This window comes from Mesocricetus auratus, unplaced genomic scaffold (assembly GCF_017639785.1).
Source record: "Mesocricetus auratus isolate SY011 unplaced genomic scaffold, BCM_Maur_2.0 Super-Scaffold_100015, whole genome shotgun sequence".
NCBI lineage: Eukaryota > Metazoa > Chordata > Mammalia > Rodentia > Cricetidae > Mesocricetus > Mesocricetus auratus.
In genome coordinates this window covers 389,797-411,631 of record NW_024429198.1, presented here as the reverse complement: position 1 = coordinate 411,631, position 21,835 = coordinate 389,797, and the positions used below count along the sequence as shown (strand labels likewise).

The 21,835-nt window shown below is 39.3% G+C and overlaps 1 protein-coding gene across 3 annotated transcripts in view; it reads left to right on the top strand.

The window, feature by feature from the left end:
* The first annotated feature begins 412 nt into the window (after positions 1 to 412).
* Ghr (growth hormone receptor) overlaps positions 413 to 21,835 on the top strand; it is a 252,717-nt gene continuing 231,294 nt past the window's right edge. The window contains exon 1 of one of the 3 annotated variants that reach the window (XM_040757559.1): positions 413 to 702. The gene's annotated coding sequence lies outside the window, so the exon portion shown is untranslated. Of the gene's footprint in view, positions 703 to 1,464; positions 1,485 to 21,835 lie in introns of those variants that run through there. The other 2 variants (XM_040757557.1, XM_040757558.1) reach the window with 2 other exon arrangements.

Genomic DNA, 21,835 nt, shown 5'->3' with positions numbered 1-21,835 from the left:
TTCCCAAAGTGTCTTCTTCTGGTACCTGCAGGAGATGCGCTTCTCTGCGAGCATTCTTTGAGTGTACAGCCTGCACTTGGGGATTTCTAGGTCCTGCCTTCTTGGGGGGAACCCTGTGGGTGGAGACGAGGGAAGTCTCCCGCAACTACCAATACTTTCCTCTAGGAGGAGCCCCGCCGCACTGTTGAGAGTGACACGCACTAACTCCTAACTCCTTGCCAGAAAGCTTCATCCCAGCCCCATGGAATGAGTAGCGGGGGCGGCGCTCGACCTCCCCGCAGCGGGTCCGGAGCCAGCCGCCCTCAACTGCCGCTGCCCGTCGCTTGGGCAGCCTGTAACCGGGCAGCGACGGCCCCTCGCTGAACTGCAGGTCGACCGCCTTTTCCCACCCCTCCCCTCCCTTCCTCTCCCTCCCCCCCTCCTCCCTTCCCGTTTCACCCCGCCCCCTTCCTCCTCCCCGAGCCTGACAGCCCACGAGCTGCCAAGCAGGGCGCAGCCATGGGAAGAGGAGGCGGTCTAGGGAGCGGCGGCGGCACCGGCAGAGGCGGCTGCTACAGCGGTGGTGGCGGCGACGGCTGTTGCTGAGCCCCGGTGGCGGCCGCGGGGACCCCGGGCTGGGGCCACGCGGGCCTGAGGCCTCGGCGCCAGCGGCCCGCTCGTGGACGCGAACCCGCGCTCTGTCTGCCGAGGCGAAGCTCCGAGGTACTGCAGGGGGACTCCGGGGACTCCCGCTCTTATTTCCCCACTCTGTGCCAGGAGACCTGGGAGTAGACCTGGGCATGCCAACTGCTTATGAAAATGGGGATCACTTTTATATATTTGCCCAGATTTTTTTTTTTATGAGTTTGAGGTGGGCTGTATTCCGCTTCTCAAAAGTTGTTTTTTGCTGATGGATTGGTGCAACACGATCCATGTCTTGGAGAGTCTGTGTGTGTGTGTGTGTGTGTGTGTGTCTGTGTGTACGTGTGTGTGCTCTTGGTGCTGTGTGTGAAGCTGAAAGTTGATGGGGGAGACAAGGAATTGGGGTCGAAGGGCGAACTGTCCCAACCTGGCGCCTGCTCCAGCCAGGGTGTGAGGTGTGAGGTGCAAGAAGTTTCCTCCTAAGACAAATTCGTTAGGCTTAAAAGTTTCGCCAATATGTTTGCTTGCCATCGCCAGTCTGCCAAGCTGGGGCAGGAACTATATAGGCTGCTGCTGCTGCTGCTGTCTGAAGCAAGTCCCGGGGTGGAGAGACCAGAGGGAGGGAGGGTGGGCTGTGAGCACACGACCCCTGCAGCGCGCTGCCTTTGCACGTCTGTGCAGGCTGCGGCAGCACGCTGGCAGAGGAGCTAGGGTCAACAGAGTCACTGCCACCAGTCTCCATGAACTGGGGTGGGTGGAAACTGTGGCAAGCCCAACTGTCCCAACTCTGGACACACTCGTGGTTATGAAATCAACCAGGCTCAAAGTTCTGACAGAACTGCAGTCTTGAGCGGGTGAGTGGGGTAAGTACTTGTCTGAAGGAGGGTGGAGGGCGGCGCTGGCTACATGCAGTGGGTTCAAGACAGGGCTACAGGGCTACTAGCCTCTTGGGGATGCGTGGGGGAAACTATTTCTGGACAAGGACATATATAGCTCTGGGGAGTATGTCCGCAGTACCGGCTGCAGGGCTCCATGGCGTGGTTCTGGTGTGTGTGCTGAAGGGATGTGCAGTGTGTGTGTGTGTGTGTGTGTGTGTGTGTGTGTGTGTCGGGGGGTGGGCACATGTGCAGTGTTGGCCCTCTGAGCCAGAGTGTGGAGAAGGAGAAAGAAACCATAGAGAAGCAGCCTGCAGCTGGTACCTTCAGGAGATCTTGGAGGGACACAGAAAGGTAGTGGGAAGCCAGAGGGCTGGGAAAACAAAGCGTCTCCTGAATAAGAATACATTTCCCAGACTTTTAAATACCTAAATCACCTGCTTTGGAATGTCTGAGGGCTGGAAATGGCAGTTTCTGGAACTCTCTGGAAAGCTGAGTGGGAGAGCATTTGAGCATATAGGGGGTGTGTGGTTACAGAAATTGAGGGATGAAGGCAGATTCGCTGTGGATCTATGTGCCTCCTGGGGTGCTGCTGTTTGTGTCCAGGGGATACGTGATCTCAGGAGTGCTTACTCCTCAACTCCCCCGGCTGCCGCTGAGACAGTGCTTACCTACTCCTACAGAAATTAGATGTGCAGTAGCAACTGGTGTTCCTGGCTGCTCTCTACATAGATCACTCAAGGTGTCCCTTAATTCTTGAGACGACAGCTACTGAAATATATCCTCAGATGAAAATGTTATAGAGTTTGAAGTAAAATAACGGAAATATGTATATATACAAGTATATATATACATATCTGTATACATATATATATATGCTGTACACATGTATATATATACATATATGTATGTATGTATGTATGTATGTATGCTGTAGTTGGAAATTATCTTTCCTCTTGAGAAAAGAAAGGCTCTGTCTTCTAGGATCAGGTGCCAAGGGGTTTCTAGTCTCTCATTTTCCCTTCAGATAGATCTCTGGATGGGCTAGAAGGGTGTGTGTAAGCAAAAAGACTCCCGGCAAATATTATTTGTAGTTTAAAAACCCTGATCCAGCCTTCATCATCTTCGTTCACCCATATAAACTTTGCGTTTCCCTTTAGTTTAGAGAAAATTGGTAAATTAGCACTCAGTGACACTTCTATTTCTTTTGGGAGCAAATAGATCACAGTGAAATTATAGTTTTGGTGTCTGGGATGCCATGGAAAGCCAGTGCTCAATGAGCAAAGGTGTGAAACGAAAGTCTGTAAGGCAGTGACAAAGTGACGACATCACTGCATACTTTTTCCAAAGTGAGCCTAACTCTGTCTGGTAAATATTTGCTCTAGTCAGGGTTTGCGGCTGTGTTTTTGATTATTAGTTTTTAAACAGTAGACTACACCCCATAAACCACTTTCAAATGGACACAACAGGCCTTGGCTTTGCTGTCTCTGGCGCCTATGTTAACAGATGTTTACGGTGCTCGGTAACCTATGGGACTGTCATGTGGAGTGTCTTGTTAGCTCAGGACATAATGTTTATAGCTCCATGTAATAAATGAAGCTACAGTTGCAGCCTGCTTCTGCCAAGTGTATGAAACACCCCCTCATGGAAACAAATCTTGAATTTGGTCCAACTTGGCCAGCCTTTTTGGCTATCTGCTGGTAAGCATTGTTAATGTACAGATAAATCTGAGTGATACAGGAGGAATGTGGGACAGCAGATTGTTTAGCTTAGAAAAAGGCATGGGCTCTATTTGTAATAACTTGCTAACCTAAAGATTAGGCTTCTTTGCCCTCTCAGCCAGCAGATGCCATGATTTTGGAGGCATTTGCTTTATACTCAGTCTGAGCCAAAAGACCAAGAAGCAATTCATGGTTGCTTTTAAAGACTGAATTTTTAAATGTTAATAATGGAAATACTTCTGCTTCTTGGTGTGTGGCTACACAAACATATACTTTTTCTTTACAAAAGAAGTCTGGGTGTAACACTGAAAGATCACCTAGTATGTATAAGGCCCTAGGACCAATCTATAGCATGAAAGTTGCAGGGGGGAGTCCCTAACATAGAAATGATATGAATAATATGAGCACTTAAATCTTGAGTTGGTGAGAACTGGAGTTTGATAAGACTGAAGTCAGCCTCTCAGTCAGTTGTACAAACAGGTAAGAATGTCCTTTTTAGAAAATGCTTTTTTTCCCAATCTGGAACAGCTATCTTGACAATGTTATAAGAAGTAATATAACTGCTTAGCTTGATGACCACTTAAAAGGTAACTTTATGTAGTGTGTGAATCTGCACTTCAGCATCTAGTCTATTAAATATCTTGTCTATCCTGGAAATAATAAATTGAAACCTCACTTTCTCACTGTCCAGTCTATTCTAGAACTTTCTTTGAAGAAAATTCAGCCTTGTACCAAATCAACTCATTATAAAAAAAAAAACCCTACTTGCTTACTCATCAACTGAATCTAATCTTTCTTCCTGTTTATAGAAATCTTTCTTTACTTGAAAGTCCTGTGTTCTTTGTTCCTAAATTATTTTTGCCTGTTCTAGGAGTCCTTTTTACCAACCATGGCACCTTACCTTTCTCTGCCATGAATTAGATGCCACAGGTTTCTCATTCTATCTACCCCTAACTGATTCATATTGCCTGAAACACAGATTTGGAATTCTTGGTTCTATGAATTCTTTATCTACAAATACAATTTAATACTGATGGTGGCTTTTAGCCATCTCACCACACCAGTGGCTAGTTTCAAACCTGTGAGGAAGATAACAGAGTGTTCTTTTCCGATTACTGCATATCTATAGCCAATGTTGTAACAGCTTCACGTGTTTTTGCAAGCATGAACTTGCTATAAATCCATACAGAGTGTACTCGTAGTGATAAATATAATTTTATATGCTATGTAGATAGCTCCTTAACTTTTTTTATCCCTAAGAAAACCTACCAAGAAAATTACAGGATTAGAATTCCCTGGAGATAAGGAAGTTGCAGCTACGTGTTATAGGTAGACTCTGACTATGTTGTATGTCTTGCATGGGCCTTATTGTGTCTGCTTTCATGAACATGAGTCACTAGTGGCAAACAAACATTTATTGAAAGATTCTTCTATCCCCGTTCAGAGAGTGTGCCGTCTGGCCTCAAATGAGGTGAAAGTACATCAGACAGAAATGCTTCCTTTGCAACTGGGATTGGAGATGCAGGTAGAGGACATGACTAAATCAGCAACCTGATTTTTACTCAGGGGGTAAATGGCTTGCTAATGTTCCAGGCAACTGTAAGTGCTCAGTTCCCATTAGAAGATCTAGCCCAGCATCCATATGAAATTAGGTCCCCATATCCTGCAGTATGTCTAGCTGGGAAATAGATGAATGGTCTGCTACTCATGTTTTATAAGGTTTAAGCTACCATAATGAGTGACAGGAAAGCTCGCTTGCGTGTGGAAAGAGTATGGTTAAAAAAGCAAACCCTTTAGGGCTCATTGACTGGGCCTTTACCACTACATGCCATCAGTTCCTCTGGAACTTATTTTTCTACTCTAAGAAAATAATGATGCCTACCTTGTATTTCTGCATCTATGTTGTCTGTAGCACCTATGTCTTGTGAAGTCCTACCTGCTGTGACTGGCTGGGTGTCTGGGGCTTAACAAATTATGAATTCTCTTTGCTAGCTGCTCAGAATTGGCCACAAGTGTGTCTATGGGGATTGCTCATGGTGCATGATAATAACATCATTTATTAGATTAATATGATCCTGATACCAGTGAATTATATTTCTCAGGTTATAGATGTGGTGAACATAAGCAAGCCTATATCTGTATGGTTGGGTTTAAGTTAAAAGGGCATCCTAGCAGCTGGGGGTTGGTGGCACATGCCTTTAATCCCAGCACTTGGGAGGCAGAGCCAGGAGGATCTCTGTGAGTTTGAGGCCAGCCTGGTCTACAGAGCAAGTTCCAGGACAGCCTCCCAAACAATACAGAGAAACCCTGTCTCGAAAACCAAAAAAAAAAAAAAAAACCAAAAACAAAAAATAAAAAACAAAAACAAAAGGGGGGCATCCTAGGAAGAAGATCATATGTTAGAAACCCAGCAGAGGTGGTAGCAAATTCCTTGAAAAAAACTCATTCTGCATTGAAATATACAAAGATTTTGCAAACTGAAGATATATTTTTATGAGCCTTTCAGTGGGGAAAGACTTACAGTACTATACATAGAAACTTGATATAATGATATAATGTTTCTTTACTAGTTTAGAAAATAAAATATTTTAAATAGATTTTCATTTAAAAATCTTGGAAGAGTCATTTTTTTTCCTCTAGTGTACAGAAGACTTATGATAATTCATTGGTCCAAAGAAAAAATCCTTATTATTTTGCTTCAAAAATGTGCTTATTAAGAATCATGTCTACCTTTCCCCTCTAGTGTTATCATTGAAAGGGACAGTAGAATGCAGTCATTGCAGACCAGGTTCATGAACAGGTCCCTCGCTTGCTTACAGCTAGTGTGATACCTGATGCTGTCTATCTGGACTTGGAGGATGGCTGATGAGGAACTCAAACTTCAATTTTGCTTTCCATTTGTCAGGAAGGTGACTCTGTCCTTGGGTAGCATTATGACTCAGGATCCCAATTCATTCTGTCAGTTGCCTTCGGGGACACCTTCAAATTATGTGCTTTATAGCCTGGAAAACTTCCATTTGGTAAAACAAAGTGAAAAGGGTTGCCCGGTAAGGGATATATGAATGATAAATTGCAAAAGGATCACAGAAAATAAAGGCATTTAATATCTTCTTCTCGTAAGGACAGAAAACCACCAGAATCTCTGAGCAAAGTGATAGTAGGTGAAGAAAAATACCATACTGATATTGAACAAATAAAACAAGAAGTCAGAGAATGAAGAGGAATGACATCTCTCAGGTTAGCCATGTAGTATATTATCTCTCTTACAGATGTTGCCTGAGTAATATCTTATTTTTCATACATGCTTACTAAATAGTCTACTGATGGCTTTGTAGTAGGAAGGCATATTGAACAATCAAAGGGTTAACAAGAGATTTGGGGGGAGTCTGGTGGCAAAGACATGTAGATAATGATGGCAACTGGGATCTAGGCATATAATGCAATTTTGTTTGGGTCCCTTAGCTGAAAAATAGCACTTGATGACAAGTGTCCCAGAATGAATCCTGTCCACAGCCTTTGAAGCATTCACAAGTTCAATCAATAGGGAAACATGATATGATTTCTTCTTTATTAAAAATTTTGTGTACATGGGTGTCTTGCCTGCATGTGAGTCCATACATCACAAGGGTGGTTGATGCCCACAGAGACCCAAACAGGGAGTCACCTCTGAATTGGAGTTACAGCCATGTATGATCTTCACATAGTTGTTGGGGCCCCTGGAAGAGTGCAAGCAGTCTTAATTGCTGAGACATCTCTCCACCTCTACTTAGGCATAGTTAGACTGGGTCATCATATACCCTCATCACAGCCATGAAGTTTTAAGTTTGGTTGTGTAAAGTCGAACATTTCTAGGAGAATTATATCATCTGAAAAGTTCTTTTAAAAATACTTGGGAAAGATGCAGAATAAATAAGTCCCTCTCCCACAGGATGCAAGTTTGGCCAAGCCAGTGGTATTTCTTGGTATCCCTGTGAAAAAAAATCAAAGACAGAATGTGTATTTACTGAGTCATTAATCTGTCCTTAGGAATGTGATATGCATTGGGAATGTAAAAGTAGTATAATGCATTACTCTTGAATTGGGATCCAACTTTCAAGATAGGAATGCAAGATTAATAATGTGCATGATGAGATTATGAACAACTAATAACTGAATTCAATGAAAAGTACTGTTATAGAACTACAAACTACATAGTATTTTTTAAAGAAGGGGTATTTATTTGGGATGAAGGATTTGAAGAACAGTCTCAATAAGCAAAGTACCTCTTGAGACAGGTCTTACAATGTGGCAATTTATTTTCTTATATACAAAGGATTCAAGATGTTTCATGACAGGAAGTTGGGAACTGAGGACCAGGAAGTATACCCAAATCTCCCTAGGGTTACTAGTGGCAGATGATCAGGCAAGACATGCCTGCGCATTTGTTACATAATATATACTTTTCCTGTACCTACAGAAGCTGTGTATATATGCTCATGAGTTGGGTTGAGTATTGGAGTATTGCACCCAGGGCTTGTTGGAAGAGCAGGTAGCTGCTGCATGGTATATCTGCACACTTGTGTTTCTCAGATGTTATATAAATTTAATTTCAACATTTCTTCTTATAGTACTATCCCAAGAGGCCTATTAATGGTGCTAATAGTAAGATTTCTCTTTAAGACCATGATATTAAGAAAGAATTACAAAGGAAGTGTTATTCTGAGGAGCCCACCTTCCCTTCCATTTCCCTGTCCCATGCTAATCTTGACACCAGGTTTAATATAACCTTGGAACTTTCTAGACATTAAGGTCTGCCTCAATGGCATTTAATGTAGAGGACATTTGGAAATGTATTTATAATAAGAACTTAAAAGAGTTACAAGTTTTTAATTCAGGGTTGCTGAATCTTTGTAAAACCAGCAACAGTTCTATACATACATTTCCTCAATGCCCAGAGACATCTATAAAAATCTTCTATGTAAAGCATCCTCACTTTATTTAAAGATGAAAATAGGAGTCCCTATAATGGGCGAGTGACAGATTCACAACCCAATTCTGTCTTTCTGGTAGTCTCTTTCTGCTATATTTTGTTAACTCCTATTAACATAAAATATGAAAACAGAATAGCTTTTTCTTAGTGTGTTTTCTATTGTTAATAACACAATACCACTTGCTATGTCAATGATATAGAAAATAGGCCTATTTTAGCTAACAGTTCTGAATGTCTATGGGTGACATACCACATGTGAAGACTATCATACAGCTAGCAGTTTGTAAGCAGTACAAGGTATTACATAGCAAGAGGCAGGGGGCATGAATATGTCTTGCCTGCTCTTTCCCTCTATTGCAAAGCCATAACTATTTGGTCATAGGAGTTCCACCCTGATGATCTTATCTAATTCTAATCACCTCCCAAAGGCCTCATCTGTAAACATCATGCTTGTATCAACTTTCCACCCTTTCAATACCTCACAGGGATTACATTTCAACACATAAACCCTTAGGAGACACATTCTGGCTACAACATGTTTATCTATGCCATTCATACAGAAGAGTGACAGTTAGTTGGGTTAACTATCCAAATGGATAGAATGTGAACTGTGACACCTGATATACCTTGACTAACAGTTCTTTCCGTTGGGAACACACGCAGATTTGCCATAAATTTCAGTTGGCAGATGCTTGTAAGGTGTCAGCTATTGTGAAAGCCTAAAGATAGTTTGTTATTCTACACAAGACATGAAGTAGACTTTGGAATCACAGAGATCAGGCTTCTTCACTTGGATTTGGATCCAGCTGTGACTATTTTTATTCACTTTCATTATGAATCTGAGCCAGTTTAAAAAATCTCTTTGATTTCACTGCAAAATGGTGGTCATGATCCTAACTTCATAAGGCTTCTGTAGTTTAAATGTGCGGAAGCAGTGCCTGAGACATATTGGACTCACAGAGAGAGATGATTTCCTGCAATACCCTGCTGAGACAACTGAAGACTGAAGACTTCAAAACTCACTGCAAAATGTCCACTTGAAACTAATTAATGTGTATTTTTTTAGTTCTTCCTTCTTATCCAACTAAATTAGGGCTTTAATGAGTTCCTGAAGTACTCATTTGCTCTGAACTATAGAAACCTCTCTCCCTCAAAAAGCACTGCTCAATGAAGATTAGCTCCTTGTGGCATCTCGGTTCCTACATAAACTGTTGCTATATTGCAAAAGTACAGGGTCGCTTACCCACACAATTCTTGATGACTTATAAAATTTGGATTTTAAAATTGTTGCTAAAAGTCATTCTTGGTGCATGTATTTCAAAGGGAGAATTCTGTCTGCCAATGATGGGAGATCTTCCCTAAGCAAGGGGTACTTTGGCAATGTTAAAGGATGATTGAAAGTTGGTTATGGTAAGGATGTTCTTGGGTAAAGAGTGCTTATAGTGATTCAGTGTGAAGCACAGTAACTTGGGGGAATTCATACACAGAAACAACAATTTTAATTTTTGACACTGAAGAAATTCCTACTCGAACAAGTAGGTATACAATTTCCCATTATAAGGGCAATCTAAAATTGTTTATTAAAGAGTATTTGTCTAAAAAAGTAAATCCATAGTACTCCTACAATTGGAAAAGGAACATATACTATATAACACATATGTTAATTAGTGAGTGAACATGAAAAACTAAGTATTTCCAAGGAGAAAAGTGAACCCCTTGTTTAGTAAAGGAATACTAAAACAAATTTGCTAAAACAGGCCTGTCCTTTCCACTAGACATTACTGATTAGCTTTTGTATGGATAAAAATCATTTTCAGACTCATTTTTTAGACATTAGATTCTAATTCCTCACAATTATGAAATAATGTAGTCAAAGATAAAAACTCAGGCCCTCTACAAGACTGCATATTTTCCAGATACATACTTAAACAGCTTTCAGCTATGGGAAATTTTAAGTGCAAATGAAGAGAATAGTATTTTGAGTCCCAGGTCCTGTTTAGTCAACTTGAGCAATTGCTAATATTATATCCTGTCTTTTCATAAGCTATGTATACTTTTTAATTCACTCTCAACCAAAATGTCTCCTATTTCAAATATTTATTTGTCAATATTTTATGGGTAGAGAGACTAGGTACTTTTCAAGCCAGCCTTGGCTTACTAGAAAGCAAGTTATGAGGGAGGACGGATTTTAACAAAGTAACAAAGTATGGGTAGATCTTCACAAGGTTTAGTTCTCTTCTCATTCAAACCAACTGTCTCCTCTACAGAAAATGCTTCCCAAAACCTTACTAGAATAACTTCTCCCAATTAGGTCAATATTCACCATTGATATTATCTTATTAATTAATTTGTGGTAAATTTAAAAAACAAACTTAATATAATACAGTCAGACAAGTTTCAGATGTCACCTAGTTTCCCATGCTTTATTCCTGCTAACAGTGACATGCCTACATTATCTCTGACAGATAAAGTCACTTATGTTTCCCGCCCCCAGTGACTCACAATAAGTAACAGCTAAGCTTAAACACCTTTGTTTTATTCTAATCTTCATACTATATTCTCCATATGCTCAACGACTAACCTTGGTGACTTTGTTCTAGACATACAGTGATTTAAAATTATGTATTATCAAACTACAGCAGAAAACTGAATTAAAAGTCAGCCTTGGATCTGCAAGTTATTTTTAACTTTATGCTTGTAAAACTTGTTGCTTTTTAATATGCTGATATGCGCATAAATTGACAACAAAGATCTTTATAAACTCAGCCACAATCCATTCACTAGTAAGCAATGTTTTGATAAAAAGCAAGTGCCTCTAGGGTATGATATTGATGTTGTGCTATAATTCAACAATTTTTGTTATTTTATAGTGTGTCTGAGTTCAAACACTTGACCATTTTTCAATATTTCTATAGTTTGTAGGTATTTCTTGAGCTGTTACATGAAAGATGTAGAGTATTCAATGAACTCTTTATAGTTGCAGTACTCCAGTTAAGATTTACTCTGTTGATTTGGAACTTGGGACGTGAAGTTCAGAAATATGAGTTCTTGTAAATTACTTGAGCTTTGACTCTGGGAAGATAAACAACATGCATATCGAGGCTAACCAATACCAAAATTCTTCTAACCTCTAATTCTAAATTGAGAAAAGAATGAGCTTTAAGGTTTTTTGTTTATTTTTTTCTTGATTGCAAGTTGCTGGAAGTCTAGAGTTAGTATCTAACAACATAAAATCTAAGCAAAACACAAATTATTGACTCAGAAAGATATCTGATTCCTAAGATACACATGAAAAATTATGTAAAATTGACATTTTCTTTCCTCTGAAGGAATAAGTAGAGATTGACTAAGACACAATCCATTATTTATTTCAATATATGAAACACTAAACATTTTGAAAGGAAAAAGCCATTGTTTTTCAGAACACACATATGGGATTATTTTGTTTACATGGCTACATTAGATTGGCATTGTTCTCAGCCATGACCTTTGATCCTTTGTATATGTAATTATGAGCACAATCTACAAATGTATATTTGCAAACTGTACTCCATTAAGCCTCCTTGGGGATGATGTAATATACAGAGAACAGATCCAGCCTGTCCTGTATGTATGCCTCCAGCCAGCAGAAGGCTGTTCATTAATCCTTTCTATACACAATACTTAGATAATTTAAGTTGCAAAGACAAACTTTATTCTTTAAAAAAATTACGGCTAGTGAGATGGCTAGTCGGGTAAAGGCTTTATGCACAAGACTGACATCCCAGATAATACATAAACAGCTGGATGTGGGGCCTAGACTGCTTTTACAGAGGACCCGGACTCATTTTCCCAGCACCACATAGCAGCTCACAACTGTCTATAACTCCAGTTTCTGGCAACCTGAGCCCTTGTCTGGCCTCTTTTTGGCACATGTGTTACACAGACATGTAGGCACAACACTCATACACATAAAATAATAAAAGCTTATTTTTTAGAAGTTAATGCACTCACATATCTGTAATCCTAATAATTCTCCAGTGAGATAGGAGACAAAGACAGAAGAGTCACTCCAAAGCTCACGAATCAGTTAGCTTGGAGAGTGCAATGTATCTAGAAGAGTCAGAGATGAGAGCCTCTGCCTCAAACAATGTAGAAACAAAGAACTCCCTCCAAAAGCTGTTCTCTGACATATAAATGCTATGGCATGTACACACCTACACTCACACCCGCACCCACACAATATATATATATGCATATATATATTAATTTAAGTTTAAGCCTTGAGTATATTTCATTTTGTGGGTAAGATGCTCTTTTTCATTGTGTCCAGGAAGTACGCCAGTTTCTAGAGGGAAAAAATTTCACATCAGCCTTTCTATGTCTGAGTTTTAGGCTTACTTTTATAAAAAAAAAAACAAAGTATATGAAGACTTGGGAACTATTTTGTTTGCTCATTATTCAGGATGTAAATTGTCAAGAGCAAAATTGCATGATTTAGGGATGATATAAAGTGTAGTTGAATTTTAACCTCTTCACTGGTAGTTTTCCTCAGCTTTTCAATAGGGTCCAGGGGGCTCATAAGACAAGTTATTTTTTGGTTTTCTTTGCTTTACAAATGGCATTGATTCTGCTTTATGACTGCTTGCTGTTTAATGAATGACTCGAGTTTGATTCATATCTTTAACTCTAGAGTCCAAGAATTGGTATGAGACTCAGAAATACAGTATTCTAAGCTCACCCAATGACAGACTCAAAAAAGAATAGACGTTTTATACATAAATTAATTGGTTCACATGTGTGTATATGTACTGAATTTGAGACATTTTAGCTTCTTACGCAGATGCTTATTAACTTGCTTCATAAAAAAATTCATGCAAGTGACATTTCTTATATACTGACAAAGTAATTAAGGAAGCCAAGGAATTCATTCATGAAGTAGGTCTGAGTAGTTCTTGTTTAGTATTCAGAATGATTTCAAAGTATAAATGCTGGTTTTCCTCTGGAGATTTTAGATCAATACCCAACCCACCCCAGTTTTTGCTTTTCATGCTATTTTTTCCTTGTGGCTTATGCTTTGAATTCCAAAAACACCTTCTGTATTGAATCAACCATAATGAAAGCATATTTGTACTTAATGCATTGGGTGTACTATAGGGGATGGAAGAGGTAAACACTGATATTCTGGGTGCAAATATTCATCATTGCAATTTGTTTTCTCATTTGTTTATTAACTCACATTAATTCAACAAATATTTATCAAACGTGCACTTTTTTCAGCAAAGCAGGCTGATTACAAGAAAGAATACTATAACAAGCAGTCTCTGCCCCCCAAAATATTTCATATTCTAGAATGTAGAAGGATATTAACGAAGAGTAATTAAAAGCTGTTGTAAGGGATGTCAAAACAAAACCTGATCCACGTTGAGGTTTGCTGACCAGGAAGAGCCTTCAAAAGGAGGAGTGTTTGAGGTGTAAAGGATCATACATATGAGGGATGGCATCCTGAACAGAGTGCAATAGAATTCAGGAAGATACCCACACTTTTTAGACTTGAAAAAAAGGCAAGGTCTATTAGAAACTGTTTTTAAAGCTGAAAACAGAATAGTCAAGGTAGTCAAAATGAGCATGATCTCAACTAAAGTGTCCCTGGAGGAGCATCCAGAGTGATGTTTGACCACATGGAAGCTCATTGTGGTCCAGCCAAGTAGACATATAAATTAGCACCAAGGAAAGCTTCAGCATGAACCTTCTTTGGACTAAGCAACAATTAAGATACTCTAATGCATCACCCCTGAGGACCTGATACATGCCAGCTGTCATAAGGTGCATAAAACTTGTACTACAAACTTTTTTCCTTTGATGGTTAACATACACACAGACACTATATATATATTTGAATAGTTCTATGCACATACAAGACACAAAGACTACTCAGTGCCAATGACAAGAGATTTCATAATAGTGCACTTTGAATAGTAAGAAATACACAGCAGGTAAGAGAATTCTAGGTGACTGCAACTTGAACATTAACCAAAAAAGGCTCATTACTGTTTTAGGCTCACCCATGCGTGTTGTAGAAGAAGCAGCCTCAGCATCTTTGATTTATCTCCTTTAAGCTTCATCTCATCTCCACCAATTAATCTCAAATACTTGTTATTTTGACCAGTACTTTGAAAATCATCTTCTTCCATGTTGATTGATTTTTAGATTCCCAAATGTGGCATTCAAAACCCTATGACATTAGCCTAACCCATTTTTCTATCTTTGTTCTTAAATTGGTCCATTTGTTTGTTCCTACTAAACAAACTTGTGTTCATGTTTTCCCTCCATCATTTTTACACTCTGTTTTAGAAGACTGTAATGTCAGATACCAAGGAGTTGGCACTGGTCCCACCACTCCCTTCTTTGTCCACATTGGAAAATGTCTTCTTTCCTGTTTCACATTTATTAAAACTCTCACACTTTCTCTCCAATTTTCTCATGTGTATCCTTTCACCATATGTGACTTGAATTCAGAATCTATGCCTATAGTTCTCCTGCAGCCTTGCTACAAAGAATAAAGTATCTGTAAACATTAGCAAAGAATAGTTTTAAGATCAAAGGGGCCCTAATAGGTAAAACTCTTTTGAGATTTATTTGATTTTGTCAACTAACTATATATATTTTTTGTTTGTTTGTTTGCATATCCACTATAGTACTGTGTTGTGGATTATCCTCCTTGGACACCGCTTGGGAGAGGGGGAGATGACGCAGCACCAAGGACTCAGGGAGTCAGTGAGTAGCAGAGCGTGCTGCAGACTTATTTATTAAAGAAGTTAGGCCTGCCTTTATAATCCCTCCCAAGGTCCCATTGGCTCAGGCAGCTGACTCCACTACATGTCCTTTCCTCATTGGCGTCTCTGATCAGGTGTCTCTTCATCAGCAGTCTCTGGGTATAGAGGCAGACTTGGCTCAGGGAGGAATGGCCTGCACACATGCTCATGCATGCTGACCTGGACACCTGGTCAGGGTGACTGTGGCTTGGGTAGGCTGGTCGCAGTTTCTCCTAGAGTACTGAGTCATGTCCTAGACATTCCATACACAGTAGGTATTAAGTAACTAGGGAATTGATGATTTACTGTATGTTAAATTAAACCTTTGGATGCTTTCAGACTGAGGGAGATTTGGCCAGTTGAGAGCTAATGATACATGCTTCAATAGGCAGTTATTGCAAATACACAGTTTAAGGAATCTGGTATCTCTTCAAGCCAGCAAGAATCATATTCATTGAATGAGTTATCATCTAAGTCTTAAATGCCAATGAAGACACTATTAGAAAATACATTCTGAAAGCATCTTTTTCTGTTTTAAGGAACGTGTTGTTTTGCTAGGAAAAGGATGTGGTAGTCTAGTTATGATAGTTTGTACCTTGTCAGTGTTGATGTTTTAATTTAAAACTTGTCATTGCTATGCTTTTCCATTGCTTCATTCTTTGCTGTGAACGTCCATGAAAATATCATTTATTTCTTTTTACTTAATTCACAGCTGTAAACATTGAGGCTGTCTTCAGTAGTGTCTTCTGGTTGAGAAAAAGGCACATCGATTCAATCACCATGTATTTATATGCCATGTGACATGTGCAGAATTAAAATTGTCTGACAAGCTCAGTGTACTTTGACAAAGGAAGCAAATTTGTTGCTGTTTTTTAAATGTGTTTTTCACCCCTAGTTGGTGATCATCTTTTGTATTGAAAACCTTCACTTTCTCTAGGGAGATGAGAGACATTCATAAATGTAAAGTGATTGCCAAGTATTAAGAAGCAAAACAGTTGAAAATACAAACACGCTCTCTGTAGATAGAAGCCATAGTTGCCATGGGAGTTGGAATTGCCCAGAAAACCCATCCTTGCCCTCTTCTGTGCAGGGGAAGCAACAGTAGTTATTTGAACTCTAATTGGTCCACATTGAGGGATTGCTCTAGGAATGTGATGAAGATTAGGCATGGGCTCTGGTGTATAACTACACTCACAGTGTAACCCAAAGTGAAGCCAGAGAGTGTAGGAGGCAGTGAAGAGTCACCACATCAAAAGGAGTGACAGATGGTGTCCCTACCGAAAGGACATGTGAATTGGGTCTTGAAAGTTGTGGTTTGTTATTGTTGCTGTTTGACTGACTTTCATTTCTCAGGGCAGAATATCACTAGTAGTCTATGCTGGGCATGAGCACCTGATCCTCATGAGTCAGTCTTCCCAGGACTGGGATTATAGTTATGTAACAACACACCTGACTGATTCTAGAAAGTTCTAAAACAGGCCATCAGTCATAGAAGAGGGGGAATTATATTTTTTTAAAATTGCAGAGATATGAAAGAGGATTGTGAGTTAGAGAAATGAAATGGCTTGAAGTGACTAGCCCAGAGAATGAGGACATGTGAGGAAAAGTGAGGGAGAAAAGTAGGCAGAAGTCATATATCCTATTCAAGAATTTGGCCTTTATTTAGGGATCAGCAGACACATGTACCCAGAACTTTTTATATAGGTAAGTGACTTGATTGTATTGCATATTTTAGAAAGAACTCATACTACAAAAGGCAATATTTGTATTTCATGGATTAACAGTATAAATCTGTATTTTTGCATATTTCAAAACTTCCTTTAATTTTGTGACTATTAAGCAATATGATGATTCATTAGTCAACATAATTTACTCTAAAATGTCAGCAGGTTCCTTCTAGTATGTGGAGTGCTAACAAGAGCTTGACAAACAATATAAAAGCTATAAGGATAAGAGGAATAAACTCAGCAGAGAGTAAAGACAAAGTTTCAGTCATGATTTAGTAAGGAAAAGTAATAGCACAGGCTGACATCCTTCTTAATAAAATATACCATGAGGCAGAAAACATTTTAAATTTGCTAAACAGGATATTGTCTCATTATTTATAGATAATATAATGTATGGACAATGGTTTTTCTAGTTGAAGTATGAAATAATGGAGATAATTATTAAAAGTTCTGTACAGTGACTAAGTAGAAATACCCCTAACCACATAGTTTTCCTGAGTGTAAGCAGTTACAAACTAGAAAATTAGAAGAGAAAATAATAAAAAGTGGTGCATTTCTTATATATTAGAAGTTATTTTAATCCACTGAAATCATGCTGTGCTAGATTTACTACATGTAAATTTATTTTCCTTTTAAATATTATGAGCAAATCTTATTTATTAGTAAGAAATAATGATAATTTCCAATCTGAAAGTCCACACTGATTGATTATTCGGCGTGACAATAATAGTTTTTTAAATTTTGGCATTTCTTGGTACTCAAATGTTTGATTGTGCAAGTGCATGGTGGTCTGAAAATTATGAGAGTTGCTAGTGTTTAAACTAATCAGTAATTTACATTTTACACAATATATGCATTTCATTCACTTTTGATGCCATAACTGCCTTATATACAACCTTCTAAGTTCATAATACATGTAGTAGTGGACTTTCTCCTCACAAACTGCTCAGTGAGGCATCAGTTATATCCAGTCTCACCTTCAGTTGTCTTTCTATGATGCCATGTCTGTCTCCTGGATTCCTTTCTCAGCTGGGTTACTTTTAGGTTCTGAGAATAGGGAAAATGAACTGCAAATTGAGGGCAACAGAAGCAGAGCAGTTGCTTTTTCCATTAAATCTGTATTTTAATGAAACAAATAAAATAACCTGTTTAGCATATTAGCTTTATTAATTTTTCCATGCATTATATTTTGATTATATTCTTTTCCATCTCTCAACTCTTCCCAGGTTCCCTCCCTCCACCCACTGACCCAACTTCATGTGTTTTCTCATGCTTTCAGGAAAAAAAGGAAAATAAAACTAAAACCAAAAACAAATAATACAAATCCCACAAAACCTCAAAGCTCCCTCCCCCCCAAAATCAAACAAAACAAACAAAGCATAAAAAGAACTTATGGAGTTCATTTTGTATTATCCAACTATTCCTGGGTCTGAAACCTGCCCTGCAGTGTGGTTGACATACCCAGTGTCACTCCATTAGAGAAAATGTATTTTTACTCTCCCAACAGTTACCAATTGTAAATACCTTTTTGGTTAGAGGTAGAACTTTGTGCCCATTTCCTCTTCTCCATGCCGGGATTCTGTACCATTTGAACCTGTATAGGTCATGATCAGCAATGGGAGTTCAAAAGGGCATCAGCCCTGTTGTATTTTGAATATGCTATTTCCTAAGAGTTATGACTCACAATTTTTCACTGACTCTTCTGAATAAATACTTGAACCGTGAGGGGAGGGGGTGGATAAGTTCATCCTATTTAACTTGTCACAATCTTACATAGTGAGTAGGATCTTGCCAATATCTTTGTAGTATAAAAGAAAGCCTAGTGTTTCTCACAAAGTCCTCTGAGATGTGCATGCATTGCTGTAGTCTCTATGTGAGGGCAGTCTGCAGAGGGTGAGAGAAAAGGCAATGCAACTGTTCTTTGTCACATTTAGTCAAGAAATGAAACAGAAAATTTATGCTATGGCTGCTGTTATTGACAAGGGTTCGGCACCCAAGAAAATGAATACTTCAAGTTACTGACAGTAATGGTATTAACATGAAATGAATTGCCTTTTTTGTGTGTTATTGCTAGGGAAGGGAAGCCTAAAACTTAATGAAATTTCTTCTTGTGAACATCAAGTTTTGTTATTTCTTCTTTCACTATTTATGAGCTGTCTGTTCACAGTGATCTCAATGGTCCTTCATAATAGACAGAAGAGATGTCATCACTCATTTCCTCTGTCTTGGATCTATTCTCTGTATGTGTTTGATTTCTTTTTAGCTTCATAGAAATTTCTTCTCAATATGTAGTGGAATAGAACTTTGAAAAACTTGTAAGTAGTTACCCATTGACCAAATGAATATTTCCTGAAGTCAGGGCATGACTACTGCCTTTGCCTCTGGAGGTCACAATCTAATGTCAAGGTTACATGACAGTCACTCAACTTAGAAGAAGGGACTCTAGCATAAAAAAATATGGACAGGAAAATATTGATGAACTGACTGTATACATTGAAGGTCCAACTCTAATTCATTGGTAAAGAGTCACACACATGCCACAGCTTTCTAACAACACCAAGAGGGAAAAGGTCATAAATTTAGATCTACAAGCTTTACCTCCTGATACAGTGGGATGGTGCAATCCCTGGGTCACAATTTCCTTGTCTATAGCATTTTTAAGCTAGAGCAGATTAATGGCCTTTAAATTAACTCATTTCATCCTTGACTAAACTAATCAGAATTTATGTTGGAGGAAAGAAACTGGTAGGGATATTTACAAATCTACAGGACAGTTTTCTCTGTACTTAGGTCTGAAAGGTAAATATTTTTAAGCTCATTGGATACACACACACACACACACACACACACACACACACACACACACACACAAATTTTGCTTCACTTCAAAACATTAATGATATCCAGAGTCTGTCACTTCCCTCAGGGTAGGGTCCAGGCACTCCCCTAAGAGTCCAGGCTGAGATAGCATCCCTCTTTGTGCTATGGGCACAAGATGACTGTTTGTATTCCAGGGATAGACACTGATCCACCGCTCAGGGCCCCACAGGTTGCCCAGGCCCTCTCACTGACACTCACACTCAGGGGTCCAGATTAGTCCCATGCTGGCCTCCCCGCCATCGGCCTGGGGGATGGGGAGATGGGGAGTGCTGGAGGAGGGGAGGGAGAAGGAACTAGGATTGACATGTAAAACAGGCTATTTAAAATTAAAATAAAAAGTGAAAAAAACATTAATGATTAGGCGAAAATAGGAATGTTCTTGATTGGTGGGAGGTCAATGAGATGAACCAGTCTCTACCTGGTCCACTTCATTCCCTGGCATCACCTTCCTGCTTCCTGAAGACATTATCATTTCCTATGATAATGAAGCTAGATGATCAAGTCTCAAATTATTTGAAATGTCTCCAAAGCCAGAAAAAGAAAAGAATGAGAAGTGAACAATAACCATCTCTACTTGCTGATTGCTACATGAAATCAATGGGAAATTAGTCTTTAGCAGTGGAAAAACCCCAGGACCCAGTGGAAAGGCGGTTGGGGCTTGTTAGCAGCGGAGCCCCACACACAACTGTGTGAAGGACAGGTATTTATGGTGGAGAGGGAAGGGCTGGAAGAGCATCTCATTCCTCTCGGAGGATGTTTAATGAGGTTTCCCCACAGATGTGTTTCCATCCTTTCCTGTTTGGAAGCTGAATCATTAATTAGGAAGTGATTTCCTTACGCTGAAAAACAAAAGGAAAAAGATTATTAGAGCTTTCATACGCTTTCCCCCTCATCTGCTGCAGGATGACTCAGGTTCTCCCCTCCTCCAGTTTCCTGTGACTTTCATCCCGGCTCTCTGTCTACCAAGAGCAAGTACCTGAGTGGGAGAGACTCGTGTGTGCTTTATAGTCAGTAATCTGGCATGGCATTTAAGTGGATGTATTACTTACCTTTTGTGTTGCTGTGAACAAAATGCCTGTCAGAAATGACTTAGGGTAGGATATGTTTGTTCTGACTCAGGTTTAGAGGGTTGCCATTTATCACAGGAGGGAAGGCATGATAGAGTTCATGAGAGCAGGAGCACATGGCAGAAACTGCAGCCGACTAGGAAGCTGGTAAATACGCTAGAAACAGAACTCGGGTACAAACTTCCAAGACCTAGCTCTAGTGAGTCTGCCAGACAGACTCCACCTCTCTAACACCCCATCCACAGCTTTTACACTTGTGCCGGAGAGCAAGCAAGTGTTCAAAACATGAACCCATGGAGAAAACTTCAGATAAAACCATAACTCTGAGTACATTGTAGTCATAAGATCCCCCTACACACACACACACACACACACACACACACACACACACATACACACACACACAGGTTGATAATATGTCTCTATTTTTTCTCTTAAAAATGTATGCTGAAAATATATTTCGTTATTCCCACTGGTTTCCAACAATGCTGCCTCTGTGTTCTCACAAGTTAATTTCTATCAAGCTCTTTTTAGTGTGGGATATATATATATATATCAAAGTGGGGGCTTAATTTCCTTTAAAGCCAATCTGTTCTTCAGTGCTGACACTTCACTAATGTGTGTCCACAACTTCTGCAAAAAGTGGGACATAATGTTCCTCTTGTGTAGCTCATACTAACTTTTCAGTAAAAGATCTGTTGGGTATATTAGGGGACCTGGGGATAACACATCTCCTCTACTGTGTACTAAGTAATGTCCTTGTTGAGGCTTTTATTCATTGTTGTGGGGCCTAGAAAACATGCTTGTCAGAGATCCACATTTTTCTCAACTCTTAGTCCGTGTGTTTGTGTGTGTGTGTGTGTTTTATAAATCTACATATATGTACACATAAATATTAAATATATGTAGGGGATGTGTTCTTACTGTAACTATTGCTTAAAATAATTCATGTAGCAAATTCAACATTACCAACAGCAAGGAAAGAGAACAGTAGGTGTGATCTTCTCCACTAAATACATCAGCTATCCAAAAAAACTCATGTTGTGGGACAAAATAAATATTTATTTTAAAATAGCTTTCTGACAGAATCCTGTTTGGCACATAGAAAAACAGTATATTTAAAGTCTTAGACTTTAAAACTTTGTGACTCCTAATCTTCATCAACACTTAATCTTACAAAG